The sequence below is a fragment of the Lepidothrix coronata genome, unplaced genomic scaffold (assembly GCF_001604755.1).
Source record: "Lepidothrix coronata isolate B3197 unplaced genomic scaffold, Lepidothrix_coronata-1.0 Scaffold26, whole genome shotgun sequence".
In the NCBI taxonomy this organism is placed as follows: Eukaryota; Metazoa; Chordata; class Aves; order Passeriformes; family Pipridae; genus Lepidothrix; species Lepidothrix coronata.
This window is the reverse complement of record NW_016690206.1, coordinates 1,369,434-1,389,896: the sequence shown is the minus strand read 5'-3', so window position 1 is coordinate 1,389,896 and position 20,463 is coordinate 1,369,434. Positions and strand designations below refer to the sequence as shown.

Genomic DNA, 20,463 nt, shown 5'->3' with positions numbered 1-20,463 from the left:
AATGCCTAATTTACTGGTCCAAGGTTTTGTTACAGTAATACAGTTGAGTGCAAAAACTCTACAACTGAAAGTTCTGAAGCTATTTTTTATTAGTTAAAAGAGAATTGATTTTTTTCCCCCTATTACAACTAACCGAATGAATGTAATGAGGGAAGAAAAAAGCCTTTAGTAAAAAGACAGTCATATTTTCTTTGTTTTTCCAACAGCTAAATATCAATAAGTACTCTATTTGGTAGCAAATGTTATAGGAGCTGATATTAAAAGTACATTTAAGTTTAACTTCATTGTATTACAAGAGATCTTTCCAAGGGAGTTAAGAAAAAGAGTAACGTGGAAACAGTAGATTACCTCTACAGAATTTTAAGCAATTCAAAGTTTTCACTGTAGAATTTCACTGTATAGGTCTGGGTACATTTCTGTTTTACCCCACAACAAATTTATTTAGACGAGAAATAGCAAAACTTAAGGTCGCCTACCCCTCGTGGCATAAGGCAATAGACATTCATTGCAGCAGGTTTTCCTATTGCTGAGAAAACAAACACTGAAATGAGGAATGCCAGCTGACACCTTATAAAGGTGTCTAGAAAGCAAATAAGGAACCAAAGGAAATGGTATTTTGTATTTGAACGTATAGTTATGGAAATACAATGCCATGTACACAGAATAAAATTTGACACCACCCAAGGTTATATGTCTATAATTGTTTCAGTGATTTCTCAAAGCTGTTGTGAGATGCGTGAAAGGTATAAAGTCTAAAGGATTGTATATTGGTAGAAGCAATAGCAAACCAGTTTTAGATAATTTTTTTAGGGAATCGCATGAAGATAATGACTGTGAACATACATAGAAATAAGTAGCTGTTTTCAAAAATTTAAGCAGTACATATTTCTGCGTTTAAGGCATATATATCTGGTGATAACTTTTTGATATTTTGTGTGCGTGTCTGTGTATATGTCTCTTATAAAATAATGTGTTGTCTAAAAATACAGGTACAAATATACTAAACAAATGTTTGGATTAATTAATTGCAAGTTCCTAATATATTGGAACCTGACATGTTTTAGGATAGTATATGTGCAGAGTAGGATTCTTGCAACATCGGTTTTGGAGAAAAGAACGTACATGATCTTGGTTTCTTTTTGTTTGTCTTTCCATTTGAAGTAGATAGAAGAAGACCTGTAAAAAGCTACAATTCATTTATGAATGACTGTTTTAATGTAGTGTTAAATCTTGGGTTTTTTTTCTGTATAGAAATATATTTTATTCATTAAATTGAACCATGAACAGAAATAAGTGAATTGCAATTGTCTTAGATGATAAAGGTATTAAATCACAGTCTAAATTAGAACGAACAAAACACAAGCAAAAAACCTGACAAAACAACAACAAAAAAACCCAAAACGCAAAAAACAAGCAAACATGAATTTCCTTTTTTCTTTCCTATTTTTATAACTTTTTTTTCATAAAGTTCTTTTTTCTTGTTTGTTCCTGTTCATGTTTCTAATGAATTTCATTAAAGAGTCATTATTTGAATAATGAAGTCAGTTAAGTGTGTTTGGAGTTAGCAATGAGTTTTTACAAGTCCCTTTTTTTATTTTTTAAATTCTGAAATATATTGAAATGATCAAAGAGGTAAAGGAAACAGCACACTGGTTCTTTCTGATGCATTTTCTTAGCACAGTATGTAGTTTCTGTTATCCTATGATCAAAGACCACGCAGTGAATGCCATAGTTATATGGCTGCCCCATGAGGAGAGAAATAAAAAAAGAGTGCTTATAAATTCTGATTTTCATGGCAGCTTTGGGTTACTGAAATTTGTGGTATTTGGACAGAGTAAAATTTGCCTAAGTATGTCCTGAATTGTGATGGAATCTGTTAGGGAAAGAAGGCTTGTTAAGGAAGAATCTGTGACTTTCTTGAACAAAGCAACTGCAGGAACATCATAGTATCTATTGAAAACATTTCAAATAAATTATGCAAGTTGCATACCATGTTCAATTGTTTTTCCCATTTCAAATCATAAAGGAAAAGGATGAAATGTGAAAACAATTACTGTAGATGATTCTCTAAGAAACACTGGGAGAGTCTTTTGTCTATTGCAGATATGGAAGCTATTAGCTAGTTATAGATTGCAAAATGACAGCACCTTTTCCCAAGGTTAAGGACTATAATATGAATGTATCCTCAAAATGTATCAATTCAGTCTTGCTGTCTGTATCTGGAATGCCTGATATGTTTTTGAGCAAGACAAGCTATTTTGAGCAAAATAGCAAGTCACTTGTAGTTAGAAGTAAGATCAATAATGGAACTACCACTATTTCTTTCCATTTTTAGACAGCTCATGCTACATTTGAAGATTATCTGTTATTTAATACAAATTTTAGTGCATTATCTAGATGTAAATGTTTGCATTTGCATCAATATCTGTTATACATTTTTTATTATGTAGTTGATGTTTACTTTAATTCTAAATATTAAAATATTTAGTATTATGATTTTCAGAAGTTTTAGGTCTGCAAAGTTAAGCTGTTGGCCTGATCACTATGTGCTACTCAAATTCCCTTCCAAATTGTTGAAGTGTGTAATTAATGGATATGTGTAACTAACGAAGAAGCAATAAGACAGCTAACATTTCTATTGAGTAAAATGTTCTATTATATCCTGTAGAAAATGGGTAGAGGGCTGCATAAGCATTGAAAGATAGGGTGGTTAAGAAAGATCTCTGGGGAGTGTTTGACAGTTTTTGTGTCCCTGGAGAATTTTAGTCTTGGCATCTCAGAGCAGAACTCCTTTGCTTCTTCCATGACAGTGATTCTCAGTGTTTGAAAGTCCTGTAGAGCATCTTCACTGCTTACTTTCAGTAAGTTAAGACCTTGGGAAGTCCATTCATCTTATCTTCATGATTGATGATATGTTCCAATCACTTTGTCATCTTTTTCAACCTTCATTGGACTTTTTCCAGTTTGTCCATGTCCTTGCTGTATTTAGGTCCTTCTCTTTGCCGAGCTTTTCTCCAGTTTGATGTCCCCCGTTTATGCTGGTGTATGAGGTTTCTCCCCAGATGCACAGCTTGTTGAACTTCCCTTTGTTGAAATTCATTTGGTTCCTGTCAGCCCAGTTCTCTAGCCCATCCAGGTCCCTCTGGATGGCAACAAGACCTCTGGACTATCAGTTGCTCCTCTCAGTTTTGTGTCATCAACAAACTTGCTGAGGGTACACTGTCCCATCACCCGTATCATTAATGAAGAGGTTAAACAGGGCTAGACCCAGTATCGCCCCCTGTTTGTAGACTGCTAGTTACTGACATACTAGCACTGTGACAAACTAGACTGTGACACTGATCACTGCCCTCTGTGCCCAGCTTTTCAGACAGTTTTCTATCTGCCTCACTTGCTGTCTGCTCACCCTGCTCATATTTCATCATATTTCTTTATGAGGATCTTACAAGAGACAGTGTCCGAAGCCTTAGGGAAGTCCAGGTAGACAGTGATTTCATCATAGAAGTCTCTCAAGATGCTCTCAAGTATTACTTCCTTTTGGCGAAGCCATGCTGACTTCTGATGATTTTCCTGTTCGTGGGTCTGGAAATTGTTTAGGGATTTTGTTGCTCCATCATCTTCCCAGGCATTGAGATGAAGCTTACTGGCCTGCAGTTCCCTACATTTCTCCCTGCGCTGGGTGATATTTTCCTCAGGCATTTCTCCTAATCACCTTAATAGATCAAAGCCAGCACCTTCAGCACTCATGGATGCATCCCATTAAGGCCCATGCACTTATATACATTCAGTTTGCTTAAGTATTCCCTGATGTGATCCTCATCTACATGGGTGTCTTTCTTGCTCCAGTCTTTCACATCTCTAAGGCCTGAGATCCCTGAGGGCTGGTCTTAAGACTGAAGAGAGGAAGGAATTCAGTACCTCAGTGTTTCCCAGGGCTTGTGACACCAAGTTCCCTGCTCCACTCAGCAATGGGCTAACATTTTCCCTAGACTGTTGCCCCCTGTTAAAAACGGGGATGTTTTTAACTTCCTTGGACAGATTTAATTTTATTTTAGCTTTTGTTAGCCTTAAGGCATCGCTGCATGACCAGATGGCATCTCTGTATTCTTCCCAAGTGACTTGTCCTTGCTTCCACTCTCTATATGGTTCTTTATTTGTGCTTGAGTTCCTCATTGACTCAGGACTCCTGGAATTTTTGCCTGACTTATTGCTTGTTGGCATGGACCACTCTTTAGCTTCAATGTTAACCAGCTTTCTTGAGCAAGTCTTCCTTTAGGGCTTTATCCCACAGGCTTCTGACAAACAAATTTTGTTTACAGTTTTGTGTACGTGTCTAGATAGATTATTGCTTAAACTGAAACTTTAGATATTTTTAAATGAGAATGTAACAGGTAAATGTTGCAGTACTTCATTACATTTGCAGAAAATTCAGGCAATGGAAATAGTGAAGATGGATTTTGAATTCTCTGTCCAAAAGAACCTAAGATCTTAATACTCAATCCTATTAAGAAAACATAACTAGCTTCTTTTGTTTTTTCTCTGTGTTTCAGGATGGCATAACTTTGTTTCTGTTTAGTTACACTGCACATTTATTTTATCATGAACTGCAGCATCCAGGGGATTCCTTGTCTCAGAATGAACCATCAATTACATTTAACTTTCCTAAGCTTTTAAAACTGCTTAATAATCCTTTAAATATGTTGACAGCTTCCTGATCAGAGGAGAAACATGCTATTTTTATCATGTGAGTGCCTTAGTTCACAGCAATCTCCTGGCCTCTGTTTTGTGGAAGTAATATCTAGTTGTGTGAAACACCTGGTAGAATAAATTAATGGGTAGAACCTTTTCAGTCTTCTGTTCATGGGGTAGCAGATATGATTTTACTATCTACCATACTCATTAGAATATTAATTCACTATATCTGACTGATGAAAAAAAGAAAGAAGGCAGTACATACTGTAAACAACCTGACTGGAAGAAACTGAGCAAATGTTACTGTAAGAAAATATTTTATTAGATCCCGCAAAGTCATTATGCTAGCTAAGGGAAGGAGGTGGGAAGAAGCTTAATCACTGAGATTAAATTTTCCATTTAGTCTTCAGTTCTGTTATTAAAATCAACCAGAGCTCCTGGCTAAACCACTGGAAAAGTAAATAAGGCCAAAGCAACAGTTACATCTTTTAGAATACATAAATAGTAACATTTTGGGATGATGTTTACGATTAATATAATGACTATCTCAGCTATTCTTTGAAGTTTAAATTCTGTATCATTCTCACTCAGTTCTTCAATCCCAGGTATGTGTTGGGTAACAGAAAGAGTGAAAGGTAAGTCACTCCAAATGATAGCTTCCTGAAAGATTCTTCTTTCTTTTGAGGCCTGCTTGATGTCAGTTTTCAAAGAAGTCTGATTTTTTACTGAGCTATGCTGTGTATTCTCTGGATACTTTGAAATAATTTACTGGGGAGCTGAGCACTGGCCCAGTTGCCAAGGAGTTTCATACTCTGGGAGAGAAAAAAGTGGAATCGGGAATCATTTAGAGCTAACATCCTCATCCATTTGTATTAAAGATAAAATTAATTCATTTATTTAAAAGCAGAAAGGGAGGAGTTATATAAATATAAAACATTTCAGTATTAGTCCTATGCTTAACTATAAATATAACTCTTAGTTACATGAGCATAATTTTTTCATTTCTTTTCTTTAGATGGACCATCTTTGCTCAATAAAAAGGGTGAGACAGGGTAAAATTAAACTATTCTGTATATGACTTTATATACATATTCTTTATATGACTTTATGACTTTACTGTCATAAAATAAAATTCAGCAATCTGTTTTAATTTCTATGATTGGGCACCATATAATAGCATGTGAGAAGGGTAATAAATTTCCTTTGTTTATTTCATCTACCTAATGAATATTATGTAACTAAATTTTTAACTAAACGCCTTAATTAGCACATCCCTGGCCTCAGATATCTTTTCTGTTACAGCCTTTTGAAGCTGCATTGTTCATGATTCAGTGTGTAGTTTTACATTTGTTGTGTGTTGTTTTAAGCAGATCCTTCCACACTCTCTCCCATTTTCATTAGCACGTGGATGCTTTCTGGCAAAATCTCAGAAAAAATGACAGTGCATATTCATCTTGATGTCGTTCTGCAAGCACGTTGTGAGCTCAGCCTGTTGGGATCAAGTAAGCTTGCATACATAGTAGATGTACCATCATGAATATGTTCTGTATTTATTCTTTTGTGACTTGACAATGTTGGGAAATCTGTGAATACTGCCTTTAAGTTTCCTTTTAGAAGCTTCCCTCAAACAAACAAAATCAAACAGAATGGACAGGATGGGTGAAACACAGAGATCCTATTCTTAAAGAGCTTGCTACTTGTTTGAGTTCTTCCTGGATATGGGGAGATGTATCAGCTGATGAGTGCATTACCATTTCCTTATCCATGGTCAGAATTAAGAGAAAGTACTACACCAGTAGATTAGTTTAGAATCATAAAATCATAGAATTTATAAGATTGGAAAAGACATCTAAGATTATCAAGTCCATTATCTTGTTCACCACTAAAACATATCCCCAGGTGCCACAGTTTTTGAACACTCCCTGGGATAGTATTTGCAGAACGGAGTTCTTTACTTTTTTGTCTATTTATCAAAGATGAAGTTCTTGGTGCCATGACTATATATGCCAACATATATTTTTGTATTTTTGTATTCCACTGCTTCTGATGATCTTGTGGTGAACTGAGTTACAACTAATCCATGAGAAAACTTTTTTTCCCTAAAGTAAGGTAAATTATACTTTTTGTCTTAAGGCATGAAGTGTAAAGAGCAAATCTGAAAAAGAGATATCAGTGGTAACAATGGGAGGATGTGAATAGTGAAGAGTAGGAAAAGCAGTTTCGTAAAGAAAACATGAATAGTTAATTATATATTTTGTTGTGTAAGTAGATGTTGTTTTACAGGCAGTAGCCCCTTATTCATTGAGAAGAGCTTTCTCCTAAGGTAGTTACTGTTCTAAGAAGGAGGTTTGATTATAATATTAATTCTGTAAATAAGGTGCAATTGCAGCACACAGGAGTGAATGTTCTCATTTAGTATTCCTTTAAAGAATAACATTCTTTCATCAATGATTCAGTTTTACAAATCATTATTATGCTGTAAATTATTAAGTTGCATAAATTATTCTTTGTATGTAATATGTAAGTTTGACAGCAAATAGAATTTTATACTTTCCATTAGATGACAGAAGCCATTCTCCTCTTGTTATTCATTCATTTGGAAAGATTGCAGTTCATATTTTTTTAATTTGTTTTACATAACTGAATAAAGCTTTGACCAAAATAACCTAAGAGTTATTTTGCCATGCAGAACTTGCATCAATGAATATCAGGACTTCTAGAAGAATCAATTTTCTGCATAGTGGAGGGGAAAAATTATACATCATTAAATATGCATGTGTCTTTAAATATATTTGTAAATACTAAAAATCTCTTGTTCTGGTAATTGTGTTTGATTGCCATCCCCTCAACACCCTCTTCTCCCTGCAACCAAAACCCCTTTTCCCCCAACTGAAAACCCTTTAAAACCAGAACAGAATCCCGCAACAAAAAAATCCAACCCTTGAGCTGAGTTTACTCTCATACAGTTTAATCACAGGTGATATTGTCAATTGGGTTGGAGGCAGGAAGTATAAAAATATAATCAGCATTTTTAGAAGAAACAAGGAGACTTTTTCCTTTTAAACTTGTCGGTTAATATCTGAAAGATAATTTATCAATGTTACAGTCTTTGTGTTATGACCACTTTCATATGATACCAGCTAATTTAATGCTTAATTGTAAGACTGCCTTTGCTTTCTAACAGATCTGTGAGGTGTTTTCTGTAACTGAGCTGGCCAATGCCATCTTGGAGAATGTAATTTTGTATTAATTAAATCCATTTATTTGTTTTATTGTTATATTTTTAAGAGCTGTATTAATGCCAAAATGGAAAAATAATCTCCTGCCCAATTGTTCTGTTCACAGATGTTATTTTTATCTTTACTGTTAGTAGTCATACGTTGTCTGATGGAACATCTTTTTCTCCTTGTTAAGCAGAAGCAGGCATAAAATTTTACATATAGATTGTTGTCTATTTTCAAAATGGTTGTGAAGTATTTTCAAATGATATGAAAGTAATATTGATGGCAAACTAGCGCTCCTCTGAGGTAAAGCATGTATGTCGTCTTTGTGAGTTATGAATAACTAATTTCTCCTATTAATTCATATTCATTTTAGTCTTCTGCATGACTTATTCCCCTTTTCCATAGTAAGTGCAGTGACCATATTAACCTCAACAAAATTGTAAAATCTTGACTTGTAAAAAACCGATTGCAATTACCTATGAATCATTCAATTTCCAAGCAGTATCTCATTATAGTTATTTTCATTGTAGTCAGCAACACTGCAGTGAAAGAAGTGATGAGAGAAATAGTCCATATCATGCTGGAAGAGTCAACTATTTTTTGTTCTTATATACAGGAAGAAAAGCAACAAAATTATAGTTCTCTGTATCAATTTTTGATCCTTTGAAATAAGCCTGAATGATTTCTGCAGGTTATTTTCCAGGAGTGTGAACCCTTTGAAATCCAAGACCCTGCCTTGAATATTTACAAACTAAGCAATTTGTTTACTATATGAGCTGAGGCGCACTTCCAAAATTCAGATCTTCGTTTTATTTTTGCTGGCAATGACACCACAAGCTGGTAGAAATAGTCCAGCACAAAACTGATGTCCCTTTCTGAATGTTTAGTTTTAGTAAGAAAGAAAGAAAGAAAGAAAAGAAAGAAAAGTCTTCAAAGAAATGTTGCTCTAATTAGAGGTAGGCAGAAAACTTGAACTTCATCCTTGGTTTGTACCTGTTTGGCTCTGAGTGATTTGCCTATTCCAAACTCTTTTCCCCCATTGGCCATCTTCCTGTCTCTTCACAGGCAGGAAAATAGAAGAAATAGTGTAATATTTTTTTTTTGCCCATTAAAGTTCAAATACTATTCTTGTATAGAATTTTTCTGGAAATCCTGGCAATCTCCTGCTAGTGAAAAAGAACTTTTCTTTTAATGTGGTGTTGTCTTTCAGTACTCCCCAGTAAATAGTCTGCGTATATCCTGTTAACCTTTCTTACCCAATTAAAGAAACGTTGAGGTATTTGGTATTCATTGTGGTCTCTAGGTAGTGTAATGTTTCCTTTATTTATTCTTGAAATTCTCAAAAGTATTCTGAGTTGTTTTCATATGTTGTCTCATTACACCATATAAAATTGTAGGAACTTAATGAAAACAAATTTGCATTTACTTCAAGACAATGGTGTCCCACATTGAGAATACTGGAAGCATTATGCAGTATGCTGTTTTTGAAGCATCCTGAATACCCAGGAAAGATCAGGAGATGAGATTTCTTTGTTTGTTCAGTGTTCTATGAGGATCTGGTTTTCTTCTACTGATGTGAAAACTTTTGCAAGCTGCCTCAAATGGAACTATGCCCCATTCCTCTCCTAATTCAAATGAAGACTTTACTTTTTTAGCAGTACCTCAAACCCCATACCATCAGCTATCCATCTAATTCCATTGGTCTGTCAGAACTGCAAAATGAATTTAGATGAGCTTATAATATAATAACCCAAGGGGAAGGCCATTCATTAACCCTGTAGGTTTCCCATTAGGCCAATATTTAGTTACTAAGGATAGTTCTATCAATTTATTCATCAACCGAAGTAACCAGAAAAGGAAGTCTGGACTGCAAAATGACTGTTCTTAATGGACATGTGTTAAACTCTGATTCAACACTGCTTAATTTTTGACACTTGGAGTCTTTCCACTATAAAAAATATTTTTATATATTTTGGGTTTCAAGGTACTTCTTGTCTTTACATAACTGAATAAATACATAAATAAATCATACATAAAACATGGTACATTTCGTTATGAGAACAAGAAACAACAGACAGTAGACTCAAAAAATTATTTTGATAAGGTTGGTCCTGCTCATTACAAAAATTGTTAGCAATGTCTACATCACCTCTCATCTGTTACAATGGTGAAGTAGGGTAAGTGTTAGGTCAAAGAATTGTGTACTTTAAGATTCTCCTATATTATATAATTCTAGAATGCTAGACCCCATTCTGTTTTGATAGCAAATGTGTTATTTGTAGAGCACAGCATAGGAAACAGGCATCAACATCAAACTCATTACAATGGCAACTTGACATTTAATTCCAACTCTTTTATAATAAAGAGAAATACTGTTCCCATGCCTTTCCATGTCAGTCAAGGCACAAATATATGTTTAGGGATATATAGAAAGAGAAAGGAGGGAAGAACATATATATACATAGATGAAGCAGTATTTGTGCTGGAAATCTGCTTCTTTTAGATATGACTCACTACCCTTTGTTCTTTTCATACTCAAATACTCTCTGTATCAGAACCTGAAATAATGTTCAGAAGTGTTTGACTCACATGTAAGCTCAATCATGGAAGCTTTATAATTCAGTAGTTGCTCTTTTTCTTCTTAAACCACTGTTTCAGAAGATTCTCACATTTTCATAGCATAATATATTACAAAAGGTCTTTAACTTTGATTATGTCAAACCATGAAAACATCAGTTATGCAAATGGTAGAAGGTGATTTTGTTAGTTGTTTGATACTGGATATATATTTTTTGTTATTAACTGCAGTCCAGAGTTATGGTGGCTTGGAGGTACAGACAAATCACAATAGGAATCTCCTATATAGATCTAAGTACTACATAATGTGTTACCAGCAAGTGGTATTGTATATGACAGGAACCCATATGTCATGATCTTTCAGAGCTGTGAGCATATTGTACAAAAAACTGTTTCTTCCAGTTCACACAGAATTTGACTCCCTGTTTTTTCTGACCTTTCCTGTTTTATGAATAGATGGAATACTCCAATACTGATAACTTCACATGTTTTTGGAACTCCAGAAAAACTACTATTTCATAGTGAAAGACAAATTGAAAAAAAATATTTCTGATATAGTTTTATATGCATTCACATTTGTGCATAATAATAAAAAAAATTCTGTTCTGCTTGAGGGTGCTTCCTAAGTCACTATAATAGAAGGGAGAAGTATGATTCCTTGCATATATAGATATGTGCGTTAAGAATGTCTGTATTTTTAATGACCATAAAGGTTAAAATCTTGAGTTCACTATAAAAGCATTTTAATAGTATGCAGTTCTAATAATGCAAACAAGAAAATACATTTTCTCTAAAATTTGATAGAATAAAAAATTTTTTATTGTAGGACACAAAAGGTCAGGTGCAACATTATACAGTGAAATCAATTCAGAGAAGATTCACTTCAGCCCCTGCAGCATTAAAATATCATAATATCCTCTAATGGGTTTGGAAGCCATTAACAGCCACTGATTCAGCACAGGGATGAGGGTTTCCTTGTTTTTGTTGAAAGGTTTCACTAATGCTGTCAAGTATGAATTCTCTGAAGAGAGAAAAAGGTTTAAATGACAACAAGTGAAGTCGTCATTGTATGACTTTTTTTCTGATTGTTTTCCAGTGAAGACTAGAAACAGATGGAGTATATAAGTCTATTCTAAAGCTGAAAGATTTAGCTGAAGGGCAAAAGGTCTGTAAAGGATTTACTTTTACTTGTGTCCACTCTAGAGGCATAATTGAAAATTTATATGTATAGCTGTGTGGTAACCACTGTGATTGTTTTCAAAAGTGACGTTTTAACAGCAAATAATATAGTTCAGAGTACAAGGGAAGAATCTTTTCCTCAGTATAGCCTGTAAAAAGGTGGTAGTATTTTAGACAGAGGGGACAATTACTAAACCATATTTATGCAGTAATGACATATAACTATGAAACTTGTGCACTAAATCACATTTGTTACCATAAAACTATTATCTCTAAAGTACACAAACATAATTTTTCAAGCTACAAAGGGTGATTATGAAGTTGTAAAAATAAGACACATTTTTAAGATATTTCGCAGCCAGAGGCAACTCCAGATAAAACTTTAGATTTCCGAAAAGCCAATTCAGCAAATAGAAACCCTAGAATTAAGGAGAAACATGAGATACTTTAAAATTCAGTAACTTTCCAGTTTATGAAACTTCCTTTCCAGCTGAAAACAGAAGTAATTGTATCTAACTTGCTTAAGAAATACCATAGTGTGGAAATTCTCTATATTAGTAGGTGATGTGTATCTTACTTGGGTGAGTAATGAAAATGTGCTGGACTGTGTCAAGCAGTCTCCATCAAGGACACACATACATTCTTCTCGTGAAGTTGCACGTTTTTACATGTTAAGGCTCTCAGCAGTGATTTGAGGATGACTGCAGCGGGTTTTGTGAATTACTACTTGTAAGACAGTACTTAAACATGTTATTTTTGTCCTTCATCTATTCTATCTATTACATTATTGCAGTTGCTACTTAGAAAAGAAATATTTTCACTTTTCTCTAAATAGTATTTTGTGTTCCTTTTATTTTTTTAAAGGGGCTTTTTGCAACATCAGAAAATAGAAATCTGTTTTCTATTTAATCATATATGTTATACTTGGCAGTCTAAAGGTAGAAGCAACCTTTGTTGTTTTTCTTTTTTTAAATCAACAATAGAATAAACATTGTTGTGTTCGTACATTTTTTTGTTCTTTAAAATAGCTGAGGTATAATTAGGTGAAAACTAGCCCTGCTTTTGTTTAAGAAAAAAGTTGGAAAGAAGCTTGAAAATTAAATTTGTGAGTTAAAACCCAGAAATGTAAATAGTTCTTTTCCACTTACATTTTCTTTATTTTTTTCTATAATTATTAATTTCTGAAATGAAAAGTAAATTGTTAATTGATGTAATTGATGTATTCAGAATGTGAGAAGCTACCATAGGAGTGTACCTGAAGTATAACTGCTTTGAGGGAAGAATGTCTTATGATTAGCTGCCACAACTGGCAGTCAGGGCTTCTTGATTCTCCCCCATCCCTCAGCTTTTGTGTGATCTTGTATTTTGTATATATCAAGTAATGGTATGTAAATAACAAAATTACCTGTTTCACATGGGCATCAGTAAAGAGGGCCTTGGATTGAAGACACTGTATAGCTGTCATGTACTAATATGTTTGACGTATGTCCAGAGGTGCTTGTTTTTGAACACATGAGAACTTTTGTAGCCCAAAAAATTCAGAAGGATCTTTATTAATATAAAGGTCGAACCATATTATGATATGTTCCATTGTTTTATTGCAATGAAACTGTCCTTTATGTTGTAGGATTGTGAATAGTTCCCAAAAGGATATGGTACTTTTCCCCAGTTATGATAAAGAATGATGCAGTTTATCATTATGTTGTTTTCTGTTACAAGAGGCTGATAAATCCAACAAACTTGTATCTTTTGTTCTGAAAAAAAAGTGTTAGTTGAGGATTCACAGGGCTAGTGAAAAAGGGCAACAAATGTACATAAAAGGTTAGCTACAAAAGTGTAGGTTCATAGCTTATTTGATTCAATGGATTAACATTTCTTATTCTCGAATTTTTATATGTGTAAATTTTGTGTCTGTGACTTTCAGGGGAAAGGAGCCCTATCAAACTCAGGCTAAATAATGCACTGAGATTAGCTGTGAGCTTTAATAGATAATGAGGCACTTGATCACGTGTCATGGTTTAAACCCAAATGGCAACTGAGTGCCACACAGTCACTCACTCACTTCCTCATGAGCAGGATCAGGGAGAGAACTGGAAGAGTATCTCAACCCATGAGTTTTTTCAGTTCTAAAGACAGTTTAATTGGTAAAGCAAAAACCTCACACAAGCAAAATAAGGAATTCATTCACCACTTCCCATGGGCAGGTAGGTGTTCAGCCAACTCCAGGAAAGCAGGGCTCCATCACATATGATGGTTACTTGGCAAGGCAGACACCATCACTCCAAATGTCCCCCCCTTCCTTCTTCTCCTACAGCTTTATATACTGAGCATGACACCATGTGGTATGGAATATCTCTTGGGTCAGCTTGCATCAACTGTCCAGGCTGTGTCCCCTCCCAGCTTCTTGTGCCTTCTCAGCCTACTTGGCGGGGTGGTGTGAGAGGCAGAAGAGGCATTCGCTCTTTTTAAGCTACAATACTTCCATCTGTGCTGGATGTGTTTGCCAATAGTACTTTCATTGCTGATTTTGGAAGTCATATCTCTAGTAACTTTTAAGTCACTATAAGTAGAAGCTAAAAGGGCTGCTTGAGGACAGTTTTACTTTAACATAAACTCCAGGTAAAGAATGTAGTGCAGAACTGCAAATCAAACCTTCTCTCTCTTTTAACTGAGCATAGATGCAAAATTCTGTGACTGAGACAGCAATTAAATTTTTAAAAATAATTAAATATTCAAATTTTTCCTTTGCATATGTAGTTTAAAATATTCTGATCAATAGCTATATATGAATGAATGAACACCATGTTTTTTACAGTGCAACACACATCTTAATGCTGAGAAATATTGAATTCTGACACTCTTTTTTTTCCTTCCTTAGTAATAGTAATCATATTTACTTTGGTTAGGAGAAAAACTTCAAGCTGTTTCTATATATCTGCATTCTCACCTACAACTCAGCCCATTATTATGCATCATATTATCCAGCATGGAAGCAATTTTCAAATGAAAACGTAGTTTGCTGTTGACAACATCCAAAACTAGTCTCATCAGCAGTCTGCTATTTGAAGTTACAGAGCCTGTTTTTTTCTGTTGTTTCTTTTTGTAGCTTATTTGTATAAATGTCTTGGAAATCTTAATTCTGCAAAACTTCACACTACTATAATTTCAAGGCATAGATCTTAATATTGGTGTCTTAGTATCTGTAAATAAATACTGTTTCCTATGACTTTCAAACTCTATGAAATTAATTTTCTTAGTACTTAATTAAGAAATACTGCATTGTTTCTTATTTACTTGAAAGTCATTCAGAATGCTTCAAATATTTATGAACTCTAGGGATTATTTCTCCTATAAATATTACAAGTTTTGTTGTAATGTCATCCAAACTGTCCTACCTGATTATTTTGTGGAATTATTCAGTCACTGTATATATGTAATAGAAAACTTTACCAGCTGCTATTTATTAATTATATATAACTATAAATGCAGATCTGTCAAAGCATAGGATGTTTGTTTTATTTATAGAAGGTAAATAATTTATGTCTTTCAAACAGCTTTTTCCTTCACAGGAAAGATTTTTAGAAAAGAATGTACAACTGTTAAGTATGTAGTTAGAAAATTTTTTTAAAATGTATAAATTATGTTACAGTTAAATTTTGTTTTAGAAGGAGGAAGAGGAATAAAGCAATGGATTTTTTTTTTCTAACTTTGGCTTGAGTGACATACAGATTCACACTAGTTACAATTTGAAAAAAGATTTTGGATTTATGATGGGACAATATTTAAGAAGTGACATAGGACAATTAATTAGTACTAGCTGCTTCCATAGGATATAATATACCATTGATTTAAGGTAGAAATTTTCACTGTAATATATTTAAATTACTATGTTGGACACACTAATGCTTGTTAATTTATCATACATGTATCTAATCTTTAAGTCCCATTTGAAAATTGATTACTTAATTTTGTTCTGTTGGATAAACCAAGCTAGTTCTTCAGGTATGAGACAACTTTATGCAGGTAAATACCTTATGATATTATTTGGCATATGTTGTCGGCTTTGAGAAGATCTGTGCAGTTGAAGGAAAAAATCTTTTGTCTGGGAAACAGGAGATACTAAATTATTACTTTCTTTTTGAGAGGAAATTTGTGTACAGCTCCTGAGAAGGAGCGGTAGTTGATCAATAGAAACTTGTCAGTTCTGTGCAGGATTCTGCATAATAAAACTTGCTATAATTATCATCGCAGCTCACATCTAGATTTCCATCTCCATCTGTTTCTTTTGGGAGTTAAAGACCTTCTAGGAAGTGGTTGGGATACTTTTTTAGATTTCCCCTGTTTTTCTGGACAGTAGAGACAGTGTAGGTGAGGAAGGCAGAAAGAGTATTAGGGAGGTGTAGCTAGCCAATATTACAAGGAGATGGAGAGTGTGCACAGGTTCCAGAGGCAGAAGGGATCTGTGAGGCTGACCAGCCACTGATCAGCTTTATGCCCTGGATTTTGGTGGCTCATGCAAGGTTTTGCTGAATGGACAGGTGAATTTAAATTGAGAAATTGAGATATATGTAGGGCCTTAAAGTTTACTTCAGATTAACTCTCTCTGAACATCCCTCCAAATTTTGATGCACCTCTGAGGGACAACAAGTACTGTAAGTAAAAGAGGCCTTAGTCTGCTCCTCTTGACATCTTCCACAGTGACCCATGTTCACAGCAGGATTTTTAACATGCAACACTTGCTGTGTAGCTAGCACACTTACAGAAACAGACTCTTCCTTTGAAAGAGAAGCTGAGGGTAGACTTAACAGCTGCAGTTTGCCTGCTTCTTTCACACTGTCTTAAAGAAGAATGTATGGAGGAATGATTTAAAGGAGCAGAGTACACTTACTCTCTATTACGTGATAATGGTGGTGCTGTAGAAACCCTCGTGTGGTGAGGAGGATTTTGGAATGAAATGAATAAAATCTACAAATTCTTGACAATGCCTTTTGTCTCAGGTAAAAATACTAGATATATATTCTGTCATTCCTAAACTTTTGAAAGCATTGTGCGGTTTCTCAAGTATTCTGAAATACATGCAAAATGGTTCCTCTTGATATCTTACTAGCAGGCAGCTACTTGCAGAGCCTCAGCAAGTATGATGTGCTTTCCTTGTGGAAGTTCTTGAATGTATGTAAATTTGAAAGGCTGACAAAAAGCATCTCTAAATGAAGGCACCTTAAGCAAAAATGCTGCACTAGTGATCGCCTAATTAGATAACTGGTTTCTAACCCTTGGAACCATATATACATTGAAAGAGTAGTTCAGTAGGACATTTTCACTTGCATATGTATGTCCTTTACTTTTTCCTTTGCATTACTATTTGATCATTGAAGATAAAGGCCTTCAGAAGGCACCCAAAAATGCACTCTGTTTTCAACTTGTTTGTATTTTATTGTTACAGACAAAAACATGTAGAAAAAGGCAGCCTGTAGTTAGCCTTCAAGTGAGTTATTTACGCTTGAAATCTCGCAATAAAAGCAGTAATCAATTGGGCCATAAATTGAGATGTTAGTTTTGTACCAGTGAATGTTTTACATAACATATCAAATGCATTCAGGAAGTTTTGACTTGAAGTTTGAGGTTAGCAGGGGCATCTTGTTCTAGTGATCAGCCAAAACTGAAAGCATGTGTATCATAATAAATTTTGGGGATTTTTTTTCCCTATTAAAAGCTGTGAGCACCACATGCCTATGCAGCATTTTTAAAATAATTAGAGCACACTTAACCAAATAAATTTACAGTCATAGAAGAACATAACCTTTTAGTATTTCTTTTATAGAAATAATCCTATGTGCAGTAACAACTGAATCACTCTTACTGGTTTTGTTCTAGAACACGACAGGGAAAATACTTCATCTTTGGTGTCAGACTACAACTATTATTGGGACACAGTTTCAGGTTCTAGCATGTTTCTTAATAATAAACAGTGACATAATAGACTAAGGATATAATAATTAACCAAAAAGGAATGCTAGAGAGCATTAGAAAGCTAATCCCTATTTCATTTTTATTTAAGTTACTTTTTACTAGAAATTATCTTTATTTTTTATATATTCAGTATTCAATCTCACAGTGATAAGAATGGACAATTTTTAACACAATTTTCAGTCTTCTACATTGGAGAAACAGGTGAGGCTTTTCTACTGTGAAAACCAGCTTTTTCTTAATATTTGCATTACAAATGGCCACAGTGCTTTGTTTTGGGTGAGTGTATTGGGAAGAGGACAGGAAGAAGGGATGGAGTTGCTATCTTAGGAGACCCTTCTGGGCCCCCCTCCTTGTATGTGTAATAGTTGAATCTTTGTACTTAATCTTTTGCTGATTACAGATTGGTTTTCAGAGCCTTGGCATCTGGTGATGCATTCTCTGAGGGGAAAGCAGTTTCAATGACATTTCAAATTGCATTTGATTGAGATGGGGCAGTCCTTGTATATTGCAGGGATTAGCAGCAAATCCAATATTTGAACTAGTAATAGAGTGTTGTGTTCTATCGGCAAACTTCACAGGAGATGGGAGATTTTTTCCTTTGCTTGTGCATTTATGCCTTTTGAGAAGTGGGATAGGTAAGATCAAACTTTTTTTGGTTACATAAATATTGTTGTCTTTGGATTATGTCATAATTTTCAGCTAATGCTGTGCAAATGAAGAGTAACAGTACTGGGAATGAGAAGGCCCCTGTTTAGTGAGTGCTGCTCAAAAACTCTATCTCTGTCACACGGAATTGAATCACAGAGTAAAAAGATTTCTGACCATAACAAATTTCATGTTCAATTTATAACTCTTCCCTTAGATGTGGGAGTCGAATATGTACTTGGTTAAAATCTATTTGAAGAATGGATTTGAATGTAGAATTATTAGCACCTAAGTAAGCATATGAACCTCTGTATAACTGCTTCTGAGTGAATTTTAAAACACCTTTTTAGAAAGGAGGATTTAAGTCTGTGTTTGGAGGCAACGAGCTTCTGAAGATGGGACTGTTCTGGGATTAACATCCATTTGCTTCATGCTGTGCTAGCAATGTGAAGGTAGCATCCCCATTTATTTATTTATTTATTTGGACTGCTGTTCTGAGAAATTGAACTCTTTTAATGCACCAAGAAGGTAATCAAAATTAGCCAGTTGATTTCTTGATTTATTTTTTTTTCAAATTGTGCTGTATTTTTGGTATAAAAGATCAGAGTGTTAGATTTTTCAGTGAGGTGGTCTAAGCAGATTTTTTCCTAACCTCTGAGGCACATCATCAAAAAGTTATACCATAAAGTGGCTTCTAACATGAGACATCACTGGAACTCAATAGAAGCAGAAAGCACCTGAGGTATCCTGAAAGTTACAGGGATAGTAAAACACATCAAATTAGTAAAAATTAGTTCTGTTTGAAGTTCTGAGCTCAATTATCTTGGTTTGGGGTAATAAAGTCTGACTAGAGTGGCAGGATAGATTGGAAACGGTTAGTAAATAAATATTATAAGCATCTAGTATGTGTGCTCAAATGCTAAATATGTTAATGTTGAAAAAGTAATGTTGAGGAGGACTTAGAAAAATAACAAAAGATAACAGTGTTTTAGTTATCCAAGGTTGTATTGATGCTGCTTATTGCAGTCTACTCACTGGAGTAAATAAATCCCTGATACAGCTATAGTCATGTCTTCAAACATATTTATACTTTTGTCTGAAAGATCAAGAGAGGTTTTAATCTTCAGTAGGAGAAGTGGGGTTTTATAGTTATGTAAGACTAGAAACAGCAATGGATGACACTTTAGAAATACTTCCAGAGAAGTGCATATTTGTTTCATTGCATCTAATTGCATTATTGCAATTAGATGTGGCCTGAACTTCCTATAGAAAATCATGTAAATTCTGAGATGGTTGATGAATGAATAGCAAGGTGTGCACTGGCCACAGTTCTCTCTTTTCCCATGCTAAAATTATATTATACTTGCTGCTCAACCTTTCCATTAGAGCAGGTAAAGGCACAGCAGTTAATGACCATAGAATATGTGAGAACCTAGCTATAGCATATCTAGGCTTCACAGGTCTTATAGAGTAAGCACATGTTCTTTTTGTGTAATACTAATTTAAATAACTTTCTGCAATGTATTTGGTAAATCAGTTTGAGGGTTTTTTCCAAGTGTGCAAGAATGGCACTGTACACGAGGTCTAGAACATTGAAGTTCATAAAATCCTATGTATTAAACAATTGAAAATTCTTTTCCCCACAGAAAAGAAAGAATTGTTATGTGGGTTTTTTTCACCTAGAATGTTGGTGGAACTTTTTCTATTCATATTCGAGTGTTAGTATCTGTATGACAGACACTTGAAATTTGAACAGAATTTTTTTTGTGTTGTAAATTTCCTCATTTTTGTGACCTTGCAATGTGATGATGTGGTAGCAGAATACTTCGATAATAAATGTGTGCTGTTGTGCAGTGGAAATGATGCCTCAGCACTGCAGCAGAATTTAAAATGGGAGCATCCTGTGGTTTCCATGGCAACAGGGAGTGCCAAGCTGTTTGCATTGAGGAAGGCAGTGGGTAGCACGCACTTCAATACATGCCAGTATTTATTAAGACTGTTAGGATGGCAATTTCTGTCTCCTACATCGCAATTTATGCCTAATTTAAAGTTTCAGTCTTTTGCGGTGTCAGCTACTTTCAACTCCCGTTCCCTCTAGTGGAAATACAGATAATTGGTAATGGTTAACAGCAGGTCCTCACACCAGCAGCTCCAACTGCATCCATTATTCTGGGAG

General features: G+C 34.6%; 1 protein-coding gene across 5 annotated transcripts in view; it reads left to right on the top strand.

Annotated features, from left to right (window-relative positions):
* CDH18 (cadherin 18) overlaps positions 1 to 20,463 on the top strand; it is a 486,743-nt gene that overhangs the window by 30,078 nt on the left and 436,202 nt on the right. The window lies entirely within an intron of this gene.